At 41.6% G+C, this 27,938-nt stretch overlaps 2 long non-coding RNA genes across 2 annotated transcripts in view; both read left to right on the plus strand.

The window, feature by feature from the left end:
• LOC142604764 (uncharacterized) overlaps positions 1-18,216 on the plus strand; it is a 40,468-nt gene extending 22,252 nt beyond the window's left edge. The window contains exons 3-4 of the long non-coding RNA XR_012838606.1: positions 17,664-17,797; positions 18,028-18,216. This is a non-coding gene — a long non-coding RNA (uncharacterized LOC142604764). The remainder of the gene's footprint in view (positions 1-17,663; positions 17,798-18,027) is intronic.
• LOC142604867 (uncharacterized) overlaps positions 1-27,938 on the plus strand; it is a 293,244-nt gene that overhangs the window by 225,868 nt on the left and 39,438 nt on the right. The gene's annotated exons all lie outside the window — the stretch shown is intronic.

The following is a 27,938-nucleotide window of genomic DNA, read 5'->3' on the forward strand; positions in this document are numbered from 1 at the left end:
GTTCTTACAAAATATACTAGTAATAGTTTAATAATAAAAGGCAGCAGTGTAATCCCAGTACCTAAGAATAAGTACTTATTATAATTATTCATTAAGAAAAAAAACCTCATATATGTTCCAAGTAAGAACATTGCACAAAATATGGTTTAATTAACATAATACTCCCTAATCCAAAATTGCAGGGTGTGGACCAAATACTCCACACTACTCAGGCTGCGTGTTCTGGACCTTCACCACGTTCAAAGCATCATCTTGGCAATTGGTACAGAATCTGCAATCCTGGTTCAGCCCTTTTTGAGGACAGTGCTGAAAACTCCCACTGTTTTGTTGGGGTTTTTTTGTTTTTGTTTTAATTTGCGTGTTTTTTCTTTTTCATGTTTCATAAACTGCACCGATACCTACAGCTAAAGGTAGGCAGAAATGGCAACCTGCAACCTGGCACTTTCTAAAGCAGTGCTTAACATTGAAAGCCTTGGAAGAATGTAATAATCACCTGTGTTACCTTTTCCAAGGAGGTGGCATCCCTAAACCCACTTGTATGCAATGACTCTTTCATAAAGTTCCAGCTACAAAAAGCATGCAGATTCAAGAGAGACAAAGAAAATAATTAAAATCTTGCAGCAGTGCAGGTCAACAGCTGCCCACAGGCTGGGGCAGGGGCTGACGGCGCCAGGCTGGGCTGGAATGGGGACCTGGGCCACGGGCAGGGCGGAGGAGGCCCCAGGAGGGGGAGAACAGGGACAACAAGGCCTATTGGTGTCCTCAGGATCCTGACAAAAAAATAACTGCAGACCTTCACAGACCTCCTCCTGGTTTAGTTCCAGGATTTAGAGCAGCGCCTCATCCTCTGTGCTGCATCGAGCTGCCTCTGTGTGAAGCAACGCCACCATTCCTCTCCCACCTCACGCCCAGGAGCATCTTGCTTGTGTTCAAATGGACAAGGAAAGGGAAACCAGACTGAAACATCTGGAAACTTCACAACCCCAACAACAAGCATGAGGTGCAAAGAAAAAGGAACAGAAGTGAGTGCAAGGCTCTGAGTGATGAAGATGAAGGAGCTTGCCCAGCCTGAAGAGCCTTTGTACTCAAACCTCAGTAAAATATCCAGTCTTACTTGACCCCTCTGCTTCAATCATCATTTAGCTGACAGAATGATGCTGTAGCGATGCTGTAACACACAGGGAGATTTACTGGCTCACTCCTGATGGTCCCTAAAATTAGTTTCACACTGGGAGACTTTACAGGTAGTATAATGATGCATATCATTATTAACCATTTTTGGGATGAACTTAGAAGTTACCAGTTATCTCAAAATCTCACAACCAGAATTCATGCTAGTGATCTAATAAACTCCTGCATTTTAGCAGCCACGTGTTAGCTTTGACAGCATTGTTCTTATACACTGACTTGGATGTTTGTCATTCTGCCACAGAGTTTTAAAAAAGAAAGTTGCATAAACCGAGGACCACTTTATAACCACTGAGGCTGAAAACCTTCTACCTCCAGCAACAATGCCACTGCTTCTACTTTGGCTTGATTCTGACAAGCAAAAGTATTTTTGCATTAAATTGACTGGTATTCATAAACAAAGCTGCCATATTTTGAGGAAGGTCAGAAAACTTGACTGACTTGAAACAGCCACTGTGTAAAACTTTTCTGTTTCATAATCAGTAATCTTCTACCACCCATATACATAAACTCATATTTGTGATCCCTCCAACTACTTCAAATCACAACCAGTGTAAGTTATTTTTCTCCACCTGTTTTAAAACATACTTTGGATGGTTATGGATCATTCCATAGTTTCTGCTAGATCAAACAGATAAAACAAGTTAAATCCTGTGCATTGGTGACTTGAGTGCTTTACCTGTGCTGCTAACAAAAATAACACTTGAGTGCCAAAGTTAAAAAATAATAACACTTGAAGTACAGCAAGCATGGAGCATGGCTTAAGCTGCATCCAAGTCCTGTTTTCAGGACACATAGAATTTCTCCTAAGTCACTTTCCAAATTTGATTTACAATATCACAAGGACTTGAGGCACAGGAGAGAAGCTGTACCAACTACATCACAGGGAGCTGGGGATCCTCAGGAGGGAGATTTGAGGTTGAGCTTTAAGAAGCATGTATAAGGAAATCTGCTCCAATAAAATGATCTCTAGGGTAAATGAACAAAGATCAAATTTTAAGAGGAAGGATCAGAAAAGGCACAAAGATAGCTTGTGCATTATGAGTAAGACTCGAGACAGGAAAGCCACCAGTGAATGTTGACTTACATACCACGCTACTTACAGACACAGTCAAGGAAATCCTTCATTCAGAGTTGATTATTTAGACATCCTGGCTTAACCACAAAAACAATAGAAGCTTAAAATCAAGCAGAAATTGCTTTTAGGGATCAAGGTATGCTTACCGTTGGCTTTCAGTCAGATGGGCCTGTCCCATCCCACTCAGTGGGTTAGGGTAAGGTTAACTTTTTAACTTTGCACGGTAGTCAGGAGTAACAACAATTACTCCAGAGGTTCAAACAAACCACAACTTTACTTAAAACTCAGCAGAACTACAAGAGATAACGGCTTGGCAAAAGTTATAACAAAACTTAAAACTCAGTGGAACCACGAAAGATAACAGCTTAGCAAAACTTGTAATGATATTACCCTAATGTGCTGAAAACAAAGTTGTTGAAAAGATGTTCTCTGCTTATCATGGTAGTCCTCAGGTGGTGAGCACATGCTGAAAACTTATTTTTCTCCTTTTTATAACCCGATGTGCCCACCCCATAGGCGGGAGTTTGTCACCACTGAGCAGGTGCAGTATGTGCTCAGGAATGTTCTAGAAATGAGTCGGCGGGCTGGAGAGGCCCTGGGGGTCCCACAGTCCCCCTCCCTTTGGGGCCGATCAAGCGATGACCCCTCACGGGCACACACACGCAGGAGACAGATGGTCCCTGCCTGCTCACATGGCGGCCATCTTGCCTCTGCACGCTCTGCTTGTTTGTCCTTGCTTGTGTTAAGATGGATGTTTGTGACATTCACTCGTTACCAGAGCTCCACATGGCCATGGCAGAAAGTACACAATGGTGGCTAGGAGTTGTATTTAACATTTATAGTCCCAGAGAAGAACAAACCCCCTCTGGCACTTGTGCAGGGCAGCTAATTAGACACTGATGAACAAAGACAATAAAATGAATTATGCTGTTTTCACACCAGTGTCATCTAGAGAGAGTCTATGCAGCCTAAATTATTACACAGGGAAGAACAAAACTACTTATACAGTCACATATAGGACGATGTTTAGCAACCTACAGCCTTGCTGGAATGCATTGGAATGCCAGACACTAAGCTCCTTTACTTGCTTAGAAGCTCAGTTGCCTTGCCCAAGATGAATATGTGCCTGTCTGTTGCACACTGAGATCCTGAAAAGTCTTGGATTAATGTGAACATTTGCAGAACACCTAAAATTAATTCAACACTAATCCGTCATAAGTTCTCCTCCTCATAAATATGTATGTAGAGGTCTCTATACACGTGATCTGAGTACCCATGCAGGATGTGGCAATTGTAGATTTAATTACCTCTGCAAGAAGAGTTTAAATCCCTGTCACCAAGAAAGCCTTAACTATCAGTTTGAAACCAAAGTCACAAGCATGATCATGCTTATCTCGCTGTTCCTCCCCACCTCGTTATTTAAGAGGTCCCAATGCAGTTGTAGTGCTCTTTTACTGTGCCAATGCCAGCCAGTTCCAAGACAGACTCACCACTGGCCAAGGCCGAGCCCATCAGTGACAGTGGTAGTGCAACTGGGATAACAAAGAAGAAAGGAAGGAAGGAAGGAAGGAAGGAAGGAAGGAAGGAAGGAAGGAAGGAAGGAAGGAAGGAAGGAAGGAAGGAAGGAAGGAAGGAAGGAAGGAAGGAAGGAAGGAAGGAAGGAAGGAAGGAAGGAAGGAAGGAAGGAAGGAAAAAAAAAATATAGGAGCAGTAGATTTTGCAGCCAGAGAGAGGAGTGAGAAGATCTGAGAAACTCTGCAGACACCAAGGTCATTGAAGAAGGAGGGGGAGGAGGTGCTCCAGGCACCACAGCAGAGATTCCCCTGCAGCCCCTGGAGAAGACCATGGTGAAGCAGGCTGTCCCTCTGCAGCCCATGGAGGATGATGGTGGAGCAGAGATTCCACCTGCAGCCCAGGGAGGACCCCACGCCAGAGCAGGTGGAGGCACCTGAAGGAGGCTGTGACCCTGTGGGAAGCCCGCGCTGGAGCAAGCTCCTGGCAGGAGCTGTGGCCCCGTGGAGAGAGGAGCCCACGCCAGAGCAGGTTTGCTGGCAGGACTTGTGACCCCGTGGGGGACCCACAGTGGAACAGTTTGCTCCTGAAGGTCTGCACCCCGTGGGGGACCCACGCTGGAGCAGTTCGTGAAGAACTGCAGCCCGTGGGAAGGACTCATGGTGGAGAAGGTGGTGGAGGACTGTCTCCCGTGGGAGGGACCCCAGGCTGGAGCAGGGGCAGAGTGTGAGGAGTCCTCCCCCTGAGGAGGAAGGAGCGGCAGAGACAAGGTGTGATGAACTGACCACAACCCCCATTCCCCGTCCCCCTGTGTTGCTGGGGGGGAGGAGGGAGAGAAATGGGGAGTGAAGTTGAGCCTGGGAAGAAGGGAGGGGTGGAGCAAGGTGTTTTTAAGATTTGGTTTTATTTCTCATTATCCTACTCTGATTTGCTTGGTAATAAATTAGATACAATTTTTTCTAAGTTGAGTCTGGTTTACCCATGACGGTAATTGGTTTAGTGATCTCTCCCTGTCCTTATCTCGACCTTTGTTATAATTTCTCTTTTGTTATATTTTCTCTTCCCTGCCCAGCTGAGGAAGGGAGTGATTGAGCTGCTTTGGTGGGCCGGGCACCTGGCCTCCAGCCGAGGTCAACCCACCACAATACTATACACTAACACTAATTCCAGAATTTTCTTAGTTGGTGCAAAACTGTGTTTTACAGTCTTCAAGCTACACTCTGCTATTCCAACTTCGTTTCACAAATCAGGGATATACATTGCCTTGTCCATCATTTTTAAGCTCTGGAAGCAACAAAATATCAATAAGACAATCACCTCGCTCAGTAAACTGTACAATATTTTCAGCTGTTACTTACACTGATAGTTTTTCATCTCTCTGTTCTCAGGGAGCAGGTTTTGCAACAGAAGTAAATTGTACTGTCCATTTAGTCACTTGCTCAGCTACTTTGAAGAACTTGTTCACAACATGCTCCGAGAACTTGCTGGGCTATGTCATGGTCTATTATTTTCAAACTCTGTTGTGGATAATTAAGGTTCCCTCAGGTTCTACCCTTGGAGAAGGCCATTAAAGATACAGATATACAGTAGCCTTCCAGAAAATACACAGTCTGTAGAGAAAATAATCTGTGTTAAAGACTGCATCTTTCTATATAGATGTTCTAGCTTTGCAGTTTTTCCAACCAAACATCTTGATGACTGAGTGAAATCTTAGTTTTGGGATTCAAACTTCAATTTCTTCCTACCTTTCTATATTTGAGACTAGCCATCTCAGATGCTTAGTGTGACTAGGGTCTAGTTTGCCTGATAAGCAGATGTAAACTCAGTCAGACAGTCCCTTTTGGGCCTTCTTCACACCACGCAGACACATGTTAAGGACTGTTAGCAGCAGCTGCCTAAAAGTAGGCGCAGTGCAAGTGCCAAAACTGAGAAGACTAGATTGCACCTTCAGTAGCTCTATTAACTTTTTGCGACTTCCAAAGCCCAGTGTTGGCTTCCAGCTTTCAGCCCGATTTATCTCTTTGGAATCAGTCCAAACTCAGAGTAAATTCGCTTAATTTTTTGGAAAATTGTTATTGTTTGATGTTCTTCCTCATCATGCTCAAGACAGTAGCCCATGCTGCAGAAAGGAAAGTCTCATTAACAGTACTTTCTACTCCATCATCAATATCTCTCCTGTATTCAGTTCTTCCTTCCTGGGCTTTTATCTTTGTCAAGGACTAAAAAAGAGTAATTCCTGTTCCTAATAAAACCTTAAATATTTTCTTAGCGTCTTGCAATACCAATGAATTACTGTAGCCTGACATGCTACTTTTTCTTGCACATACTTTTATTATTTATAAGTAAAGAATTTTTTTTTAAAGTATAAACTAGCAACAAATAGTAAATGTTTTCCACTTCTATCCTCATTGTTCTAAATATTTTCTGTACATCAGTTACTTTTTATTGGAAATTGCCATTTTTTAAACAGAAATGCTTCATCAGATATTATTTTAAATATCCACCCTGAATCTCCTTTGCTAATAATTAGGTTTATTTCCTTTGTTTTTTTCCCTTCAGTTGACATGGAGAAAAAACTATGACCTTCATTTTTACTACATTACATTGTACCATAAATTTATGCCTTTCTTACTCTTCTGGAACAAATAAAGTGCATTCAGCCTTTCCCTAATGATTATGCATTCTTGTATCAGTCTTGGTGTGTCCTCTGGACTTTCTGCAGTTTGTCTGCATTCTTCTCATCCTGCTTACAGTCTTGCTAGTATGTTAATACCACATAAAAAGTATATTACTTTATTTATAATACAACCTTGTTCTTAAAACATGCCAGAATAAGGGTGGTTTGGGGTTTGTTTTGTTGTGGGGTTTTTTACTTCTGTATAAAAGTCTCCAATTACTGAGCCATATTGAGATACTTAAATTCTTCATAAACATTATGCTTTACTGAATTTTAAGAATTTCACATCAGTAGTGAAATTCTGTAGTTTAGTAGGATTTTGCACTGCAATCCTCTTTACTATAGTATAGTCATCTTGAAGGTGAAGTGCAGTTATTCTGTTGGATAAGATAGATAAAATTATGCTAGTTGTTTGCTGTGGTTTTAAGTTCACAGCCCTCTATCTCTCCAGTGAACTGACCAGACATCCTCTACTGCTTATTTCTCCTTTAGTGCTCCTTCCCCATCCTGAAACTCACACATATCACTGCCTACCCTGTTGAACTTAGTGCCATGCACTTTCATATCTAAGCCTTGGCTGGATGAAATAGTGGTGACGAAGAGGACTGCAGGGCCCCTTCACCTTACCTTAATGTCTCCTCCTTTCCTCAGTTGTTCAGTCTGCTCTATGTTCTTGTTTAAACAAACACTTGCTCAATGTTCTTGTTTAACCAAAGAAAAGTCTTCTCACTTCAGGAGTCATTTAAGTGTTTGCAGGTCCAGAAAACTTGTTTTACAGTACATTCCTGAGAGCAGAGGAGGTCAAACCTTTCTAAATCCCTAAACACACATTTGCAGAAGATCACCTTGCAGTCAGCATCTTCTCATGAGGAACATGCTCCCCATATACTGTTACGGACTCACTCAAAACTCACCTGAATTCAGAGCTTGATGGAAGAACCACCCTAAAATAGGATTAACTTTGTTTTCCTTTGCAAAATCCTAAAGCTTTGTGCATTGCACAATTCTACAGCTTTCTGTACTCAAAGAACAAGACTATAGCCCGCAGAGAAAGATGTGAATGTATCTTTCCAAGACTTTGTCTAGGGTTCTAGTTTTCTAAAAAGTTATGGTCAAATTATGAAGTCAGCCCAGCTAAAGTCTGGGTGAGATTTTTTCCTGTTGATATGTACACAAAATGGTTAAACTTATTGTTTCTGATGGAACTTCAAATCTGTTCTCAGTCAGAATTTGTTCCTGGACCTTGGACAAGGGATTTATTCTATAATTTTAATATTCTTAATCAGAAAAAAAAAATCTTCTCCAAATCACAATGGTGTTCTAAGGACTAATTTCTCAAAAGCTTTTGTAACCTTCCGTGAGATCTTTAGAAAGAGCATGCTTAATTAATTACTGTTATCATCATGTATTCACCTGAAGACTCAGTGGAGAAATGGTAAGTGTTTTTAAAAACAACCTGTTTCTTTGAAGGGAATAAATTAAGAATGTTGACTTCTAAATACAAAGTCTAAGGGATGATAGATGTAAAGAGGCCACAGCACAAAGGATCTGTCTAAGAGGCAAGTGGTTATACACATTGCAGCTGTGTGTTACAAGCATTTAGATGGTGATGGCCACACATTTGTTGATTAAATGGTGAGGCAATTTACGTCAGATGGTCAGCTTAAACACCATTCCAGAGTGATGAGAGTGTCCCTTCAGCAGATGTACAGCTTACTGCTGCAATTCAGAAATGAAAAATGAATTTCTCCTGGGCAGCAAAGAATTTCTGTACAGGAAGGAGGACATTGAAGTGTCTCTTTTGTAACAGAATATCTCCTAGAAAACTACTTCAGCACGTACATACAAAAAGAAAACTTGAGCATCCTAGAAAACTACTTCAGCACGTACATACAAAAAGAAAACTTGAGCATTCATTTCTTCATTGGCTGTGTTATTTTAAGTATTCCTTATCTGTCAGTAGGTATTTGTTCTCAGCCCTTGATCTGTCCCTTCTGCCAGGTCATTACAACCAAAACTCTTTTTTCCTGGGTTAGTTTCCACCTGGATATGTTCCCTAATACAATGAACTTGAAGCAGTACAAACAGGGAGAACGCGTGGGATGGTAAGAGCGTAGGAGCTGCTTAATTATTTGAAATGCATATCTAATATTTATGCTAAATATCTAACCATGGCTTCCAGCAGCTGGACAGGCAAGTTAACCCCATCCTCATAGTTAGGTTTGCAACATAATATAGATACTTGTGGGACTTCTTCAGAGTCAAACAGAATCAGTAAAGAGTTTCTAGACATCTCCTGGAAGGATACCCAAGTTCTGACAATTCCTTTTAAACATGACTTCATCACTCACTATTGATTAAACTGTAGTTTTATCACAGGTCATATAAAGAGCAACATTTTGTGCAGAGCTAAGGATCAGATCTAGAAAGAGATTTGGATCCAAAGTATTACCACCTGTTTCCTATCTCCACCCAGGGAACAAAACCCCCATACCTATATATGTTGTAGGAGATTGTCCATTTTGACAAGGCCAAACTCCTGCTTATGATGCCATGGTTAATCTACTAGCTCAAATTGCTCAGCCCAACCATGTTGAAATTCAGGATTGAACTGACTTAGCAATAATTTCTGTCAGGTGAAATACAGCTGCATAAGCCAGTGTTAAAGTTTGATATAGTAAAAGTGAAAGCCCCCCAAACTCTTATCTGCACAGCAAGAGGATTTATAGTAATGAAATGAAATGAAATGAAATGAAATGAAATGAAATGAAATGAAATGAAATGAAATGAAAATCAGAGCAACTTACAAGAGTGCTCAAAAAAACTAAGACTGAAATAGCGGGTAGGATTGAGTTGTTAATGGTATATATTACAGTGTAATTTAAGCTTAATTATTACTGGTAATACTCCCCACCTCCTTAACTACAGTGGCATGATATCAGATGAGAAATACGTTTTTCTCCTTCATAGCTTTGAAGGAACACGCAGACTTATGTGGATACAGAAGAGACCTGGGCAACTAGTACTGTGTAATCACACAACTACATTGCTTGATCATGAAGTGTACAGCTTAATATTTATTTTCTGGCAATAAGTAGAAGAATTCATAATCAGATCACACTGTATCTAGTGTATCTTGGACTTTTTTTTTTTTTCACAAGCATTAGACATGTGAAACTGTCATAGGTTTAAACAGGGAGAGGTTCCCACTATGAACTTATAGTTCCTTCTCACTACTGTTTGACTCTTGCATTTGTATGTAGTATAGTCTGTTCTCACATCAGGTCACAAAGTGCTTAAGGCAGTGGCAAGCTGAAGTCAGATACAAGTCAGAGGACAACCTCCTACTACCTCAAGTGAATTCCTATTCTTTTCTTCAGTGTAACATCTTTAGATAGACCAATTAAATACACATTCACCTAAACTTGAACAGAATGAAGAGCCACAACAGAAATTAATCACAGAAATATTAGTGGGAAGGGGTATGTCCAGAGCTCTCATGTCGAACTTCCTGCTTAAAATGAGTTTCATCAATGCTAAATGATATCAGCTGCAGCTTTGATTAGCTATGCTCTGAAAACCTCCAAGGACAGATTCTTCATAGAGTCTTCCAATGCTGCATTATGCCACTCCCACTAAGTAAAGAAGCTTCTCCTAATGTTCAAAAATGTTCAGCCTCTGGCTCTTTTATCTTGTTATACATCTGCCACTATTGAGAAGATTTTGGCTTTCACTCTACAATTCCCTCTGAAGTAGTTTTAGACTGTGGTTACATTGCTCCTTAGCCTCCTCTTTGCTAGATTAAATAAGCCCATCAACTTCAAGACATAGTCTCTAGGCCTCTAATCATGTTAGTGGTTGGATGGATTGTCTCCAGTTTCTATGCTGAGTGAGACGGCCCAAAACTGTACAGAATATTTCATGTGCATCCACATCAGTACCATGCAGAGGGTAATAATGACTTCCTCAATTTGTTAGACATGCTTTCCTATTCAATAAGCAGTTTGTCTTATCTACAATGAGAGCACACTGTTGGCTTATATTCAACTTGGTTTTCACCATAGCCTTCTCAGCAAGTTTGCAGCTCAGCAGGTCAGTTTGCAGACTCCAATGATGCCTGGTGTTACCCTGCCCTAGGCAAAGAACTTCAGGCTTCTGGTTGAACTTCATAAAGTTTCTGTTGGCCTAGTCTTCAAGCTTCTCAAAATCTCTCTGGACTGAATCTCAACTGTCAACACATCAATCACCTTACACAAATTTAATGTCATCTATAAATTTTCTGAGGATGTGGTCTGTCTCATCATTTGAGATGCTGACAATGATATTAAACAATACCATCTCCAGTATTGACCCCTGGGATACTTGTTATCAGCTGCCAACTAGATTTCAAGGCATTGACTACTATCATTTGAGCCCAATGGTCGATTCAGTTTTCAGCCCATCTAATGCACACTTCATGCAATGTGTGCTTCTTCAGTTTACAATTGGGAAGGCTGTGGGAAACGGTGTCAAAAGCCTTATGAAAGTTAAGGTATCTGATATCCACTGGTCTCCCCTTGTAGCCAGTCATTTCATCACACAAAGCAGTCAAGTTGGTCAAGAATGACCTGTCATTGGTAAATTTGTGCTTATTGTTCCTGAACGACTTTCTTGTCTTTCCAGTGCTTGTAAATGGGTTATAGAAGTACATGATGAACAGTCTGAGATAAGGTTGATCAGTTTTCTTGCCTGGAGCCTCCCTGTTGCCACTCTTAAAAATGAGCATAATATTAACTTCCTTCCAGTCAGGGACTTCCTCCAATCACTGTGACGTTTTTGCAGGTAACATACAGTCATCCTGCAATCACACTTCAGTGAATACCATCTAGCTCGTGGTTGTGAATACACTCAGCTTTTTAAAGTAGTTTTTAATCTGTTGCATTCCCACTGTTGGCTAGCCTCCTTCCCAGTCTCCTATAGGCAGTGATCTGGGAGCAGTCTCTGTGGTGATTGGGGCGAAAAATTCAATGAATACTTCAGCTTTTTCAGAATCACCTGCCACCAAATTGACTCTCCCATTCATCAGTAAAAACACATCTCTAAACCTTCTTTTGCTACTGCCATGCTTGTAGAATCCCTTCTTGCTATTTCCCTGGCTAGATTTAGCTCTAGCTGAGCTTTGACTTTTCTGTTTTTTCACTAAATGCATGAAGAACACTCAGATGTATTGCTGTCCTTGTTTCCACTTCTATGCTTCGTACGTACTAGTTCATTAAGAAGTTCCTTGCCTTGCCAAGCTGGAATACTGTCAAAATTCTCCCTCTTTCTATGAAATGGCTGTATGTGGAGATGTTCTTGAACTTTCAGTAAGTTTTCTTTAGAGGTCAGTCAGACCTCCGGAGTGCATTTTCCCCGCATGATAGCCTCTGATTGGATTCTGCTTGGATGTTCCCTAAATAAGCTTAAGTGAATTGTTCTGAGGTCCGCAATCCTACCTCTGCTGCTTCTCTTCCTCACCTTCCTCTGGATTTTGACCTCAACTATCTCATCATCACTACAGTGCAAACTACCATCTACAACCACATTTACCACCAGTTTTTTGTGGGCAGAAAGTCAAACAGATGTCACGAAAATTTTGCAACAGGCCTGCGTCAACCAAGGAGAGAGGTTAGGATGCAAAGCATAGAATTACAACAGCAACTATTAATCTATGGTGTCACCATCCATCTGCTTCTTTCTTGATATAGATGTACCTCAAGTTGGTCTTGCTACTGTTACTTATCTATGAATCTAGATACTGGGAGGATTTCACAGAGGTGTTGGAAGGGCTGGTGTTATCTTGGTTGGTTTTAAGATTCCAAGAAATAAAGATCCTTCTCTTCAGGGTGGGGATTGTCCTCCTCCTTGCAATGACCTGGGGCCCTGTAGTTATGCTTAGACTTAATCATGACTATGCAGTATTCAGTGTAAACTATATATCTCTTAAGAAAATTCATACAGTTTCATCCTTTAAAGACTAATTGGTACAATAGTTAGGGACTCAGATTTTCCTAACACAGACCTATCTGGCTTCTCTAACATTTATACTAGATAATTTTAACCAACAGGACCTAAAGATTTCTTGGATTGTTTGCATAATACTATCTTCCCCTCCCACCATAAACCTCTCATGGGGACATGAGTTTGTGATCTGCACTAATTTTGATGCCATTTGCCCACATTTCAATTCAGACTTTGAAGCCTACAGGGACTTTCAGTTTAGGCACATATAATTCTGTCAGGATTGTGTTACAAAGGGCATAGATTATGCTGACAGACAAAAAACTTGATGTTGCCCCAACAGAACCTCTTGCTGGTAAGCACCCAGCCTGTCAACTGTACTACTGCCCATGCTATGACATGGAAAGTCATGAAAACCAGTCAGAGCTTTGTGGAATCACTTTTCCTGTTTCTAGTGCTCTTCCATTCTCTTAGGGATTCAAGAAGAGTGCCACTCTTTTACAACATATTCTCTGCTTTGAGGGTAGCGAAGTATGGCTACACATTTATTTCAGTTCAGCTGAGCGGCATATAGCTGCTAGCTAAATTTGTCTCCACATGTTTTCATAATTTCATCATCATTCATTCCTCTCTCTGTTTAATGTGCGTGCCTCAGATAAAGTATCATCACCTCAGTTTTTAGCTGTAAGCTAGCCGTATCTTAGAACCAGCCTTCAGCCAAAAATCTGATGATCATTCACTGGTGCACTTACAGTGTATTGCTTCAAAACTGGCTTCTCGCCAAAACCATATCAACTCCAAATGCCACTGGACTTTCACTTCTGCTCTAAACCAGCAACCCACATTTGAAGATACATACATTTTAGTGAAAAACAAATACGTTCTGGTGAAGCCCAAATTACTCTGCTATCTTCAAGAGTAATCACATTTAGGTTTTTTGGCTCGCAATATGCCAGGGTTCAGTTTGGTTAATCACAGCTCAGGCTCACCAGGGTGCCTCAGCTTCAACCAGGACCTCTTGGTCCAGAGCCCAAACAGCTGGTACCAGAATTGGCAGCAAATCTCTAAACTTCAGTTTGGAGACCAGTGCTCCCCCACCATTTTGACTGTGATTATACTGAACATATTGCTATATGAAGCAAAAATAGGTAGCTTTAACATTTACGGTGGCACAGAGAACATGCTATCTGTCCCTGATTTTTATCTCAGGTCAGAAAAACATAATCTAGCAAGGAAAATTTCAAATAAAACTTTTTTTAATATTTAACTAAGCTTATCAGGAATAGGGGAACTGCCAAGCAATAAGGTGCACTTCGAATATTGCTTGTTATTTTTACATGACCTTTATTACTTAATCATATAAATAGCATTTCAGTCTTGATCAAGAGAAGATAAGTGAGACTATTTACATGGAAAAAAGTATTTACATTCTATCACTTAATATTATCATAGAATCATAGAATAGAATTATAGATGGTTTGGGTTGGAAGGAATCTTTAAAGGTCATCTAGTCCAAACCCCCTGCAATAAGCAGGGACATCTTCAACTAGATCAGGTTCCTCAGAGCAGGACTGCTCTGCTATATATGTGTGTATCTGCCATATAAGGGCATTAATTATGGTTCATTTTCATCAGGAACAAAAAAGAAAGATAACTGGTTTATTAATTTGTCAGTAGCTGCACATACAGTATGGAATTTTGAGATTTGTTTGACAGGATACTGTAAAAAGTGGACATGCAATACTTCTGGGCAAAATCATCTATTTAGAAGTACAAACTTAGAATATTTTTCATTATTAATGTGAATGATTATATATATATAATTCAAATGTATATATAGTCAATTTCTGAACAATGTAAAACCCAAAACCGGGAGAAATGAAGTGCTGCAAGGAAAAGCTGGGCAGAGAGCAGGGCAGCCAGCAAGCTGAGCAGCCTGAAGGTGCCCTGCCCAGCATGCCCAGCCATTCACCTATTTGCTAGTTCACTGGAGAGCTTTTAATTTTATAGCATCAGCATTTTCCCAGCATTCTGTTCCAGCAGAAAATTATCAGCTGCTATGAACAGTTCCTTTAAATTATTAATCCAGTGCCCTGTCTGGTTTGCAAAGTGACACATATAGATTAGAGTACTCAAAGGTTTGTCTTTAGATATTTTGTTTGTAGTAGCGGAACATGGCCAGAAAGATCCCTTTGCATTAAAAAGGACAGACTTGTTTATGTGTTTATGGACTGAAATACTCTGAATCAAAGTTTCTTGAGTGAATGATTTAATACCAAAACTATGACGCTAAAGAACTCGGTTTTTCAGTTCCCCAAGCACGATAATCTTCTGTGACCTTCTGCAATTAGCAGAGGCTGTTCACAGACCCGGGGATTTGTCTATGAATTTTCCACTGGCTGGGGTGGGTCATAGCCAGTAAGAACTGTTTCCATAAGGAACTATGAAGAATGTAACATGTAGTGGGAGACAAGCAAAGGAGGAAGGAGACCTGCATGGATAATTAAGGAGCTGCTGGAAAAACTCAAAGAGAAGAAAGAAGTTTACAGAATGTGGAAAAGGGGAATGGCCGTTTGGGACGAATATAGGAATGTAGTCAGAGTGTGTAGGGATGCAACAAGGAAGGCTAAGGCCTGGTTGGAATTAAAACTGGCAGGGGAAGCCAAGGACGAGAAGAAGGGCTTTTTCAAGTACATCAGCAGCAAAAGGAAGACTAGGGAAAATGTCGGCCCGCTGCTGAAAGAGGTGCGTGCCTTGGTGACAGAGGGTACAGAGAAGGCAGAGTTACTGAATTCTGCCTTTGCTTCAGTCTTCACTGCTAAGGTCGGTCTTCAGGAAACTCAAATCCTGGAGGTAGGAGAGAAAGTCTTGCAAAAGGAAGACCTTCCCTTGGTCAAGGAGGATTGGGTTAGAGAACACCTAGGTAAACTCAACATCCAAAAATCCATGGGCCCTGAAGGGATGCACCCATGAGTGATCAGGGAGCTGGCTGGTGTTATTGCTAGGCCACTCTCAATCATCTTTGAAAGGTCATAGAGAACAGGAGAGGTGCCTGAGGACTGGAGGAAAGCCAATGTCACTCCAGTCTTCAAAAAAAAGCAAGAAGGAGGACCCAGGGAACTACAGGCCAGACAGCCTCGCCTCTGTCCCTGGAAAGATGATGAAGCAACTTATTCTGGTAGTTATCAATAAGCACGTGGAGGAGAAGAAGGTTATTGGGAGTGGTCAACATGGATTCACCAAGAGGAAATCATTCCTGACCAATGTGATAGCCTTCTGTGATGGCATGACCAGCTGGGTGGATGAAGGGAGAGCAGTGGATGTTGTATACCTTGACTTCAGAAAGAGTTTTGATATTGTCTCTAATAACATCCTCATTAGCAAGCTTAGGAAGTGTGGGTTGGATGAGGGGTCAGTGAGGTGGGTAGAGAACTGGCTGAATGGCAGAGCCCAGAGGGTTGTGATAAGTGGTGCAGAGTCTAGTTGGAGGCCTGTATCTAGTGGTGTGCCCCAAGGGTCAGTGCTTGGTCTGGTCCTATTCAACGTATTAATCAATGACTTGGACGAGGGGACAGGGTGCACCCTCAGTAAATTTGTTGAGGATACTAAGCTGGGAGGAGCGGCCGACACCAGAAGGCTGCACTGCCATTCAGTGAGACCTGGACAGGCTAGAGAGTTGGGCAGAGAGGAACCATATGAAATTCAACAAGGGCAAGTGTAGGGTCCTGCACCTAGGGAAGAACACCACCAAGCACCAGTACAGGTTAGGGGTTGACCTGCTGGGAAGCAGCACTGTGGAGAAGTACCTGGGAGTCCTGGTGGACAAGATGCTCTCCATGAGCCAGCAATGTGCCCTTGTGGCCAAGGCCAATGGCATCCTGGGGTGCATTCAGAAAAGCGTGGCCAGCAGGTTGAGGGAGGTTACCCTCCCTCTCTACTCTGCCCTGGTGAGGCCACATCTGGAGTTCTGTGTCCAGTTCTGGGCTCCCCAGTTCAAGAAAGACAGGGAACTATGGGAGAGAGTCCAGTGGAGGGCTTTGAGGATGACGAGGGGACTGGAGCATCTCTCTTAGGAGGAAAGGCTGAAAGCTGGGTCTGTTTAGCCTGGAGAAGACCGAGAGGGGATCTTATTAATGCTTGCAAAATATCTAAAGGGTGGGTGTCAAGAGGAAGGGGCCAGACTCTTCTCAGTGGTGCCCAGTGACAGGACAAGGGGCAGTGGGCACAAACTGGAACACAGGAAGTTCCATCTGAACATGAGAAAAAACTTCTTCACTCTGAGGGTGACCAAGCACTGGCACAGGCTGCCCAGAGAGGTTGTGGAGTCTCCTTCTCTGGAGATATTCAAAACCCGCCTGGATGCAATCCTGTGCAACCTGCTCTAGGTGATGCTGCTCTAGCAGAGGGGCTGGACAAGATGATCTCCAGAGGTCATTTCCAACCCCTACCAGTTTGTGAATCTGTGAATCTGTGACTTACTTCTGAGTCAGAGGTTTTGAAATTTGTAATCCAGTAATTGCATGAGTAGCCTTTATTCGAAATAAGAATTATTTTAAAGGAACTCTGGTCTGAAATTCTTCTCGCAAAATGGAACTGTTCTTATTATCTTTAAAGAAAACATGGTAGGTGCCTGATGTGGCCATTAAAGCAGCTTGCTTTCCCTGTAGTGCTTTGTAGAAACAGGTTTTCTTTACTAAGTCTCCAGCTGTGCCTCTGGGAGCTGTACAGAACTGCCAGCCAGCCAGCTGTGTTTTGTGTAGTGCTGCTGGGAACAGCGTGCCAATATTTGTATAAACAGTTTGTCCCTGTTGTTTTACTGGGAAAAAAAAAATCGTGCAGTTTCCAACTGTGTTTAAATTTGAGCCTTCCTGCATCTTGAAGGATAATCACATTTTCAAGTGACTTGTGATTTCAAGTAAGCAGGAAGTGGCAATCGGGGGAAGGACCTGTGCTCTAGTAACATGTCATAGCTGTGGGAAATGCAGTGATACCAGAATAACCACTCCTCTGTAAAACTATCTGTGAGATCATGTGATAGCAAGAATTTACTACAAAGAACGATCTACTCACCATGCCGTAGTAAAGTAATTGCTATCAGAACTTACACCCTCTTATACCCACCTACAGTGTAATAAATTTCTCAAATTCACTCTTACAGTTACAATGTATGAGAAAGAAAGTAGACACAACTGAGTACTTTGTGACTGTGTTCTCTGTGATCTCCAACAGTTGTGCATAATGGGCAAGAAAATTTTAGAAGCAGCATTCACTGACTGAGAGAATCACAACCAAGGCAATAGAAAATCATCTGTGAGAAGTGGAAATCCTTGACCTTGTTTACAACCTCCAAGAACCAAGGCACAGTATGTAAAGTGTATTCAATATGAGGAAATGTATTATTAAAAAAGATTGTTATGCATTCCTGAAAAAAATGGATGGATGCCAGCCATGGATGGATGCCTATGGATGCCAGCCATGTCCATGACAATAGCTATGACTACATTACCTAGTCTTACTAAAATCCATTTAAGTTTTAAAAGAGTAGGGGAAAGGTGCATTCTGATTTTGAAAAATGTGCAGTGTGTTATTTCAGTGACAGCAATCAGCCATCAACACTGGACATACATTTGTCTACGCCTACCGGGAGAGGGAAAGAGGACCACCTTCCAGAACCACTGCAGGAGTCCCCAGATAACTCAGACAACCAGGTATAAAAGGGAGGACTACTGCACTGGAATGAAATAAGGATCTTCTGACCATTCCTGGGTACCAAGTACTCCAGTCAGAGGTATGTCCCTGTGCTGATGAGCAAACTCCAATAAACTTTACATTTTATCCCTGTGAATCCTTTAACCCCTTTCGTATTATATATGCATGTCTCAAACTCAGAGCTTGAACCTGAAGGCCAGAAGAAGAGCATTTGCACAGCCAAGAAAGGAGGAGACATGGCTTGGCAATTTGGGAGGCAGTCACTGAGAAGAGGTGTAGCGGGAACAGGTTCTAGAGAGAGACGCCACAGTACTAAATGTTCCAAATGAAGAAGCACAATGGTTTGCAGTTTTTATAGAAATATCTGATGAGTGTCCAAAAGGAAACTCTCATCAGATTGGACTAAAACCAATAAACTTGTTATTGACATCAAGAAAGGTAAATTAGCTCACACTGAGCTTTGCCTTGCCAGAAATAGATTGTACTTGAGATAAATCAGTGATAGCTTGAGTAGCTGCCCACAGCCATTTCTGTCAACGCTGTTGTGAGACTTTAGTTCACCTTGTTCTTCTCTCTAACAGAGAGACTTAGCAACCACAGTTAAAGGTGCACAGTAATATCAACTCATTCCTATAGATGATTGATTTAGTCGTGGGCAATGTAGGCAGTTGCTTAGGAAAGCAGATATAGAAAAAAAAAAAAATCCGTCCTTCTACCCTTGTTTATGATGCTGCAGCCTTGCAAAGATGGTTTGTCTTTCAGAGGTGAGTGGGCTGGTGTGCAGTGCTGGGGAGAGGAGGAAGAGGAGCTCTTCCCAGGCACCAGGCACCATCCTTTATTTCCCTGTCTCCTGGGAAGCAGCAGAAACAGCAAGCCCAGTTCCACGCATTTTCCCACCAGTTTCCTCTTCCCTCCTTGCAGTGGGAGTTGTTCAGTCCCAGCCAACCTCCACCCACACCCCAGGTCTATTTCTTGGAGTAGCAAAATTCAGTGTTAGCTCCAAGGTTTGACCTGTTTCTGTTGCATACATTCAAGGTGGGGAATTCCTGTGCCAGGTAAGTCTAGGGTCTAGGAAGAAGAAAAATATTTGTGCCTCCAGAATAAACAAAGATGAATCCTGTGATTCCAGGTTTAATGTCAGAGCTCTTCCTATGAAATGCTTTATATAACACATAAAAGGGAAGATGCAGCACAGCATGGTATGGGGGACAGTGTAAACTGCTTCTCTCTGAAATCTCCCCTAGAGGATTACATTGCCCTTACCTGTCTAAGGGTAGCTTCAGACTTTTCATTTAATTTCATGTTTCCATTAGAGGACACAGCTCTTCTCTTCCTTAGAACACTACTCCTAAAACTCACCCTAACAGAAAACTTTCTTTAATATAGATGTGTTTGTGTGTCTAACTCTATTTCAGTACTTTTCCAAACAAGTGAAACAACTAGGCTTGGGGATTTCAAAACCTTCTCCTGAATCTGCATACAGAAATTACTTCCCTATCTCTTTCTTTCTTACTATGAAGTGTGTGGTTTTAGTTTAACAGTATTTTTTTATTTCAGAGCAATGATGTATTGGGTTTTTCTTTCAATTTTTAGCTTCAGCCAGATATGTTATAAAGTCCAGTAAAAAAATTCTGATTTCAGCTCTAAAAAAAAACCAACCCTTTTTTGTTTTTGTTTCTCATCTCATGTCTAAGCAAAAATCTCAGAGGCAAAATGGGGGAAGAAAAAGGTTTTGTAGCCTCCAGAGAGACAGAAAGAGAGAGAACCTTTATCAGTTTGGGGCTAGGGGGTACAGTGGTGGGTTGTGGTTTGAAGTATGGGCATATATGTTCTTCACATTATTCAAACATCAACTCTGGAAGGTCTTAGGAGGACCTACACAGTGTATCCTCCCAAGAATTTAGTCATGTATAACCTTTGTCCTCATCATTGTCCCTGACTAGGAGGGCCCCGTACTGACTTCATCTGCACAAGCCACTAAGGAGGATGTGGAGACCCCATAACCAAGATAAATCAATAGCATCCCAAACTCTGCTGCTGCATTGGAGCTCTCTAGTGGAATAGACGCTGCAGAGCAGCCTCCTCCTTTTTTGACTGCCTAACAAAAAACACCAAAATATTGGGCTAGATTGTTATTCTGAGGCCCTGTGAAGATAAGTGATGTACAAAAAGAGTTGGTATGTTCCACAGCGCTCTCTATTTCAATATCTATTATGAGTTTAACCTAACTCCCCTGAAGTCCTCAACGCCATAATCTGGCAGAGGAGCAAGGGGAAAAGGTTTTCTGCTGGGATTAAAGGTAGGGCTTCTAGATGGCCAGCATATCATGTAATTTGACTTACAGTTTTATAATTTGGTCTAGCTGGACACAGATAAATATCCAATCTGATCAGACTGAGCTTGAAGAAGATTCAGAATTCTCTGTTTATTACCTGTTTTTGCTGGTTACTTCAACGTTACAATCATTTGAATGGGCACCACTAATGGCCCAGACAGAAGTGAAATGGGATTGCTGTGGTTTGTGTAACTGAGATAAACAGGAGGTGGTTAGCACTCTCCATCAGCCATGGAGTGGTACTGTAGACTAAAACTCTTTTATCTTTCCTGCTTTCCTATTTCTTCATAAGAGAAAGAGAAACCCACTTGTGGAGCTGCTGAGGGAGCCACAACCCAGAGAGGGTGGGCTGACTCATTCTCCATCTTCCTCCCTTTTTCCACTGCTGTTTGGCTACATTAGAGGCTCTTAGATCTACCTGCAAGGTAGATCAGTGTTAGTATTCAGTGTTAGCTGGCTCCTCATAAGCACCAGATCCCCCATGCACTTATATGCACCGAGTGGGTATCAGGTCTTTTTCCATTTAGTGCTGAACAGAAATGCAATACCAACCAGTCCATAACTGACACAGCTAGTGCTGCACTGTGATTATATTTTCTGACTGTCTGCATAACATGAGACAAAGGACTTCACTGAAATCTTGTTTGTGCAGCTCCATTCTTGCAAAACTCTCTCTCCAGGCTCTTAGAAATTGCCATCAGTTAATGAAACAATTGGAGATGGGAGGGAAGGAAGATTAGGAACTATAAAATGAGTACATTGCCATAAATACGAGGAGGTTTCAGCCCACTACCTGTGTTTCCCATCACCGCCTAAGCAATGTTCTAGTTTTTTATTAAAGGCTCAACAGAAGAAGGAAACAGGCAGAAAATAGCTAAACAATTTCCTTACCTTAATAGCTGTTTTGAAGTCTTAGAGACATCCTTAAAAAGCAAAACATCCTAGGAATTTCTGAAGTAAAGTTCCATTCATAGGTAATAAGGTAATAAGGTTCACCTGAATTTATTTGCGCCTATTGTGAAAAACACACTGGATAAGATGCAAATCACCTACTTTGATGCCAGTGATAAACCTGAAGACCAGTTAAGAAGCTTGAGATTAATGAAGAGGATCCTAATGTTCACTCTCCAGCATGATGTAACCCTGAATATGGTCAGGTTCAGATGACATTTATATTTTATGCCATCGGGTCCATAAATTTTCTTGATCAGAGCAGCCATGGAGGTTCCCACCTAACTCTCATCCCAATTCAGACCTAAAAAGGTGAGCTTAAAACTTTCAAAAAAGAAAGGAGAAAACCCTTCTTCTGCTTTTTTTACCAGTTGGTAAGTACTAGATGAAAAGAAAATAAACAAAATATACTCTTGAGTGCCTATTTACTGCTGGGTACCCAACCACTAGCTTACAGAACCATCTTACTTTATGATCTCTTTACCATCTTCTGTCTTGGTGGAAAAGTCTAAGCTAAATTTCACACTCAGCACCTCTTTGGAGAGTTCAGCACCTCTTTGGAGGTGACGGTCTCCTACCTTTGATCGTGCCATGAATCTTGGTACCCAACTTCAGTGCTCTGACTCACCCCGCAGGTCCAGGCAAGCCCTCCTACACACTAGGGTGGCTAATTCAGATGGTAAGAGCCTGCATACTGAGGTAACTAGGCACTCCTCAGTTATTCTGGATGAATTTCATACGCAGCTTGCTTTCTTTGATACTGTTTTGTTCACTCTGGACTCCCCTTTGAGCCCTGGAGTCCTGTTAAAAGCAGTGCATGACCACATGATTGGAGGCTGTAGGAAAAATCCTCAGACTAAAAAAAGTTTTTGAAATCCTTGTAATTTTCTTTGAATTAAGTAAACGACTATGTTTTAATCTGGCATACATCATTAAGGCATGTGGTACAGTATTTCAGTGTAACATTCAGTAAGGAAAGGGAAACTATCGTGAGGATCTTTGGAAGTAGCAAAAAAGACTGAGGAAGAAGAGGTCACTGAGCAAGCTGAGTATGTGTAAAGGCACACTAGAATTCACATGAATGAGGACAGAAATCATGTTGTTGAAACAAAATCTTCAGATTTGTCCTAATTCTTATAAAGACACCACAAGTAATGAAATGCAGGAGTACATGGGATGTCAAAAGCAGTTCCATTCTGTCTCACTGGGTTAAATATGGCTGGATTTAGTGTGCCATAACAGTCCCTGCTAGAAATTAATCCCATTTGTTCCTATAAAACAAAGGGATCTCTATAATCTTCATATATAGCTTGTCCCAGTGCTTAACTACCGGTACAGTTAGAAGGTTTTCATAAGATCTAATGGAAACCTTCTTTGTTATAAAATATTACTATCTTTTTTTTTTTTTTTTTTTCTGACCTGAACATCTGATCTCCATTCTCCTCAAAATGCATGGTTGGTGTTTTTAGGCTATCATGATCACTTGCACATTTCATTTCCTCGTTAGTCTACTTTCCAAAACAAAAAGAAATCTGATATTTTTTTTTCCCACTGTGACCATTATTTCCATAAGCTCATTTTTTCCTAATGCTTAATACAACTTCTCTTTGCTTTGTTACTTAAATACCATAACCCCCTTGTACGTTCTTTATTAATTAATTATGGAAAAGTGCATCTAAGCTGTCAAAACTATTACAAATAAAAGAATTTTCACAGTCATGCTTTCAGATTGCATATATTATACCAGACAAATACATCAAAAAAATTTTGCTGTATATTTCTTGTAAAAATTAGGGCATAGTGGAGGTCTGTTGTCCATTACATTCACCTGGTGTTTACTTACAAAGTGGTAAGGTGAATGTATACAACATTTTTGTCTAGAATGTCTCTGATGTTTTCAATCAGAAATGTGTAACAAGGAGAAAGAAGGATATTTCTAGACTTTTGCCTCCATTATGAACTTCTGCACTTGGCTCTAAGAGACTTCTCTAAGGAGACGATGGACCAAGCACTGTCTCGTATGAAACTCCTCTTGTATTTCAGCAGGGTAATGTTATCTCTGGGAAGAACATTCCTTGATCTGGATATTATCAGCTATAAATCCTTTCAGGTATGCCCGTTACGACAAATCTGCAACTCTAAGACAGGCATCATATTCAGAAGACTTCTGTATATCCACTTCCTTCTTTCCCTTAGTTTATATGGAGAACTGAGCCTTTCAGCATTTTCCTGGCCCTAGAGCTATGTCTCTATTTTTTTTTCCATATAATTTCCATGTATGCCCACACAGACTCAAAACAATTCAGAACTTGACCTGCAGTAAACCAGATGTTTTTCTATAGTGAACTATAAGCCTGTGTAGTCAGACACATGGCAGCCAATTTATTCTGCCTGTAAAGTTCATTTATATTTCTTTTTCTGCTAGAGGAAACAGTTCTGTACTATTTATGTTGTTTTGGTTTGGGTCGTTTTCCATTTTGAAACCCATGAGTTCTGAAGAAATGTTTTAATATTCAGACTACAGGCCAATGAAGCAGGTAGAAATTATTCCAGAGATGGATTTCACTCTTGGTTATTAATTAGATATAACCTCTGACAAAAAAATGCACTTTCAAAAGTGAGACCTAGATGGATGGTTAGACTATTAATTAATCAATTAATCTAGTGAAGTGAAACTAGATATGTTATCTTGCGTGCAGAATAGGGTTAAAAAACCAACCACTCCACAAACAAAAGAGCTCTTGTCAACACAAAGAAGATGCATGTGGCTATCATCACAGGCACACTCCCCGTCTCCCACTGCTCTTGATCACCGTTTCCTCATTTTGTGTTCATAGATCAACCACTGGACTATTTTAATGAAATATGTGTTTCTCTCAATAAAATTATTTCATCTGGTCACTCCTATTCCAGTGTGTTGGAAATTATCACTAGCTTTGCCCATTTTCCAACTTTCTGTCAGTTTTCCCAACTTTTTTGTAGTCACTCATAAGATTTATGTGGACCTTTTGCCCAGCAGGTCTTGGAGTTTACCAGGAAGTCTCCAGTGACTGCCACTAACCACTACAAGCAGCTTCCAGTAATGAGTCAAACATGTTCATGCACTGAAGCCTGGAAATGTTCCTAACTTGAAGATTTTTACATAGTGTTTTTCTAAAATGAGAAATTGAACTTTGGCTCTTGGAGTCTCTCTCGACATTGATGATATTGTCATTTGTCCAATGACTTTGAGAAAAACAGTTCATTCTTAGCTTCTGTGGTAAAGAAATCTTCCAGCAGATACTTGTATGGGAGAACGACACTATTCAAATTCTCCCTGGAGAACTGCTGAATTCAGAGTGAAAAAAAGCTGGAGGGTTCTGAGGCAAAAGCTATGCTGATGAGAATTATGCTCAGAAGAACCTTTGTGAGAATAACAGTGAGAGCACTGCAGATAGACATAATACAAATTTTAGCATTCTTCTTGAAGATTTTTAGCAGCAAAAGATGAGGCCTCTATAGTACATGCTGCAAGTGTGAGAGGAAACTGAACTCTGGAAATGCCTGTTGTTTTTAATTGCCTACAGAAAGGACAGAAGGTGACCAGTCCAGATGTAGACTTGTACACTGTAAGCATCTCCAGACAGTTGCAACTAATGTCAACAAATGCATTTCAACATCGTAACAGCAGTGACAGAATGTAGTTTTAATAAGCCGTGGTGGGTTGACCCTGGCTGGACACCAGGTGCCCACCAAAGCTGCTCCATCACTGCCCTCCTCAGCTGGGCAGGGGAGAGAAAAATACAATGAAAGGCTTGTGGGTCGAGACAGGACAGGGAGAGATCACTCACCAGTTACCGTCACAGGAAAAACAGACTCAACTTAGAAAAAGAAATCGTCTAATTTATTACCAAGCAAAACAGAGTAGAGTAATGAGAAATAAAATCTTAAAAACACCTCCCCCTACCCCTCCCTTCTTCCCAGGCTCAACTTCACTCCCCATTTCTCTCCCTCCTCCCCGCCAGCGGCACAGGGGGACGGGGAATGGGGGTTGTGGTCAGTTCATCACACCTTGTCTCTGCTGCTCCTTCCTCCTCAGGGGGAGGACTCCTCACACTCTGCCCCTGCTCCAGCCTGGGGTCCCTCTCACAGGAGACAGTCCTCCATGGACTTCTCCAACATGAGTCCTTCCCACGGGCTACAGTCCTTCAGGAAATGCTCCAGCGTGGGTCTCTCCCATGGGGCACAGACCTTCAGGAGCAAACTGCTCCAGCGTGGGTCCCCCATGGGGTCACAAGTCCTGCCAGCAAACCTGCTCTGGCGTGGGCTTCTCTCTCCATGGGTGCACAGGTCCTGCCAGGAGCTTGCTCCAGTGTGGGCTTCCCATGGGGTCACAGCCTCCTTCAGGTGTCTCCACCTGCTCCGGCATGGGGTCCTCCACGGGCTGCAGGTGGAATCGCTACACCCCCTCATCCTTCCTCCATGGGCTGCAGGGGGGACAGCCTGCTTCACCATGGTCTTCTCCAGGGTCTGCAGGGGGATCTCTGCTCCGGCGCCTGGAGCACCTCCTGCCCCTCCTTCTGCACTGACCTTGGGGTCTGCAGAGCTGTTCCTCTCACATCTTCTCACTCCTCTCTCTGGCTGCAAAAGCTGCCACTCCTTCCCCCCGCTTCCCCCCAACCTTGTTACCCCAGAGGCGCTACCACCATCGCTGATGGGCTTGGCCTTGGCCAGCGGCGGGTCTGTCTTGGAGCCGGCTGGCATTGGCTCTGTCAGACACAGGGGAAGCTTCTAGCAGCTTCTCACAGAAGCCACCTCTGTAGCCCCCCCGCTACCAAAACCTTGCCATGCAAACCCAAAGCATAAGCATTCATGATTCTAATGAATTATCAATAAAGAACATACAACATAAAAGTGAAAAATAAATTTTTTTTTTATATATTCACATTTATTTTTGTTTCCTCTACACAAATGTGCACTTTTAAAAGAATATGCTATCATCTACAAACATTGTTTTGTCTTCATAGATACAAACTTGTGCAAACAGGCTACTCTAAATGGCATCTTAGGCTATCAAATGGTGATAAAGTAAGAGGATCTTTCATTTCTTTTTACATTCTGTCACATAATTAGAAATGTCCCTGGAGAATGTGATGAGCGCTTCCCAAAGTACACACATGTCAGAGAAATATCCTCTTCTGTCTTTGGGTATGTCTCTTGGGAATATTTTAAAAGTTCCATCTCTTTTTCCTACTTTTACAGTTCTCACACAACTCATGACATTTTTTACATTTGGCCACTGTGGCATCTCTGATATTCAAAAAAAAAAAAAAAAAAAAAAAGAGGAAAAAGACAATATTGCCCACACTGTAGGTCTCTATTCACAATTTATCATCTGTCTTCCTTTGTTATTTGGTGTTCTTTTCCCAAAAACTCCCCACAGTCTTGAATCTTGGAAGTGGCAAGACATTTTCACAATTTACCCTTACTATATAGGGTATATAGTATATGATATGTTCAAAGAGGATGATATGGGGAAGATGCTGAGCAGGTGGCTGATCAGCCTCTTGACCAAAAAAGGCTAATTGTGGATACTGATGCAATCACAGACCAGAGACAAACTAAATATTTCAACAGAGTAGCAGGGAGCTCATCATTGCTTGTTCACTTCTGAAGGCAGCACTTTTCCAGATGTTAACCTTGAGCATTCCCCACAAATCAGAGAAGGATATTATGAAATAAACTGGTGGGCAAACTAGGAAAATAGGCTGCTCTGCTTCTTGCTTGATAGTGCTTAGGGTTGTGGCAGGAGTGGAAGGGAGTTGTCCGGAGAGCACGGAAAGGACCACTTCGCTAAATAGTCTTTGTGCTCCTCTGGGACACAGGTATAGGCTTCCTTGTGCACACACATTGGTACAGATTATACTGTAAAATAAGTAGGATGCTGCAGCCATCTGAAGAGAAATGCATTCTTGAAAGTGTTTGTCTGGATTTACTGACTAATTTGCTCTAACAGTTGAAGATATTAATGAAGCCACAAGACAAATAATGCTTCTACTGACCTTTTGTTTTCTAAGCCTATTACTATGCTAAAGGTACTCTTAATTCAAGGAATTTCAGCAGATGGAAAGAGAGAAGATATGGCTACAATAAAGGTTAAAAAATCCAGGAAGCTAAAGCATCTTGGCAGCCAGCATCCTGACATAAAGGAACTTAGCAATATAATAATATTTTGCTAGTAGCACATAACATACTGGAAAGACTTCCTCTAAAGTTTGGATCACACCTGTGATCTAAGTAGTTCTTCCTCCTGTAAGGAAAACTCCCACCTGTCCTGCACAACATCCTTGTGTCTAAATTGGAGAGACATGGATTTGATGGATGGAACCCTCGGTGGACAAAGAATTGGCTGGATGGTCACACTCAAAGAGTTACAGTCAACAACTCAATGTCCAAGTGGAGAACGGTGATGAGTGGTGTTCCTCAGGGGTTGGTATAGGGACCAGCACTATTTAACATCCTTGTTGGTG

This window comes from Balearica regulorum, chromosome 1 (genome assembly GCF_011004875.1).
Source record: "Balearica regulorum gibbericeps isolate bBalReg1 chromosome 1, bBalReg1.pri, whole genome shotgun sequence".
NCBI lineage: Eukaryota > Metazoa > Chordata > Aves > Gruiformes > Gruidae > Balearica > Balearica regulorum.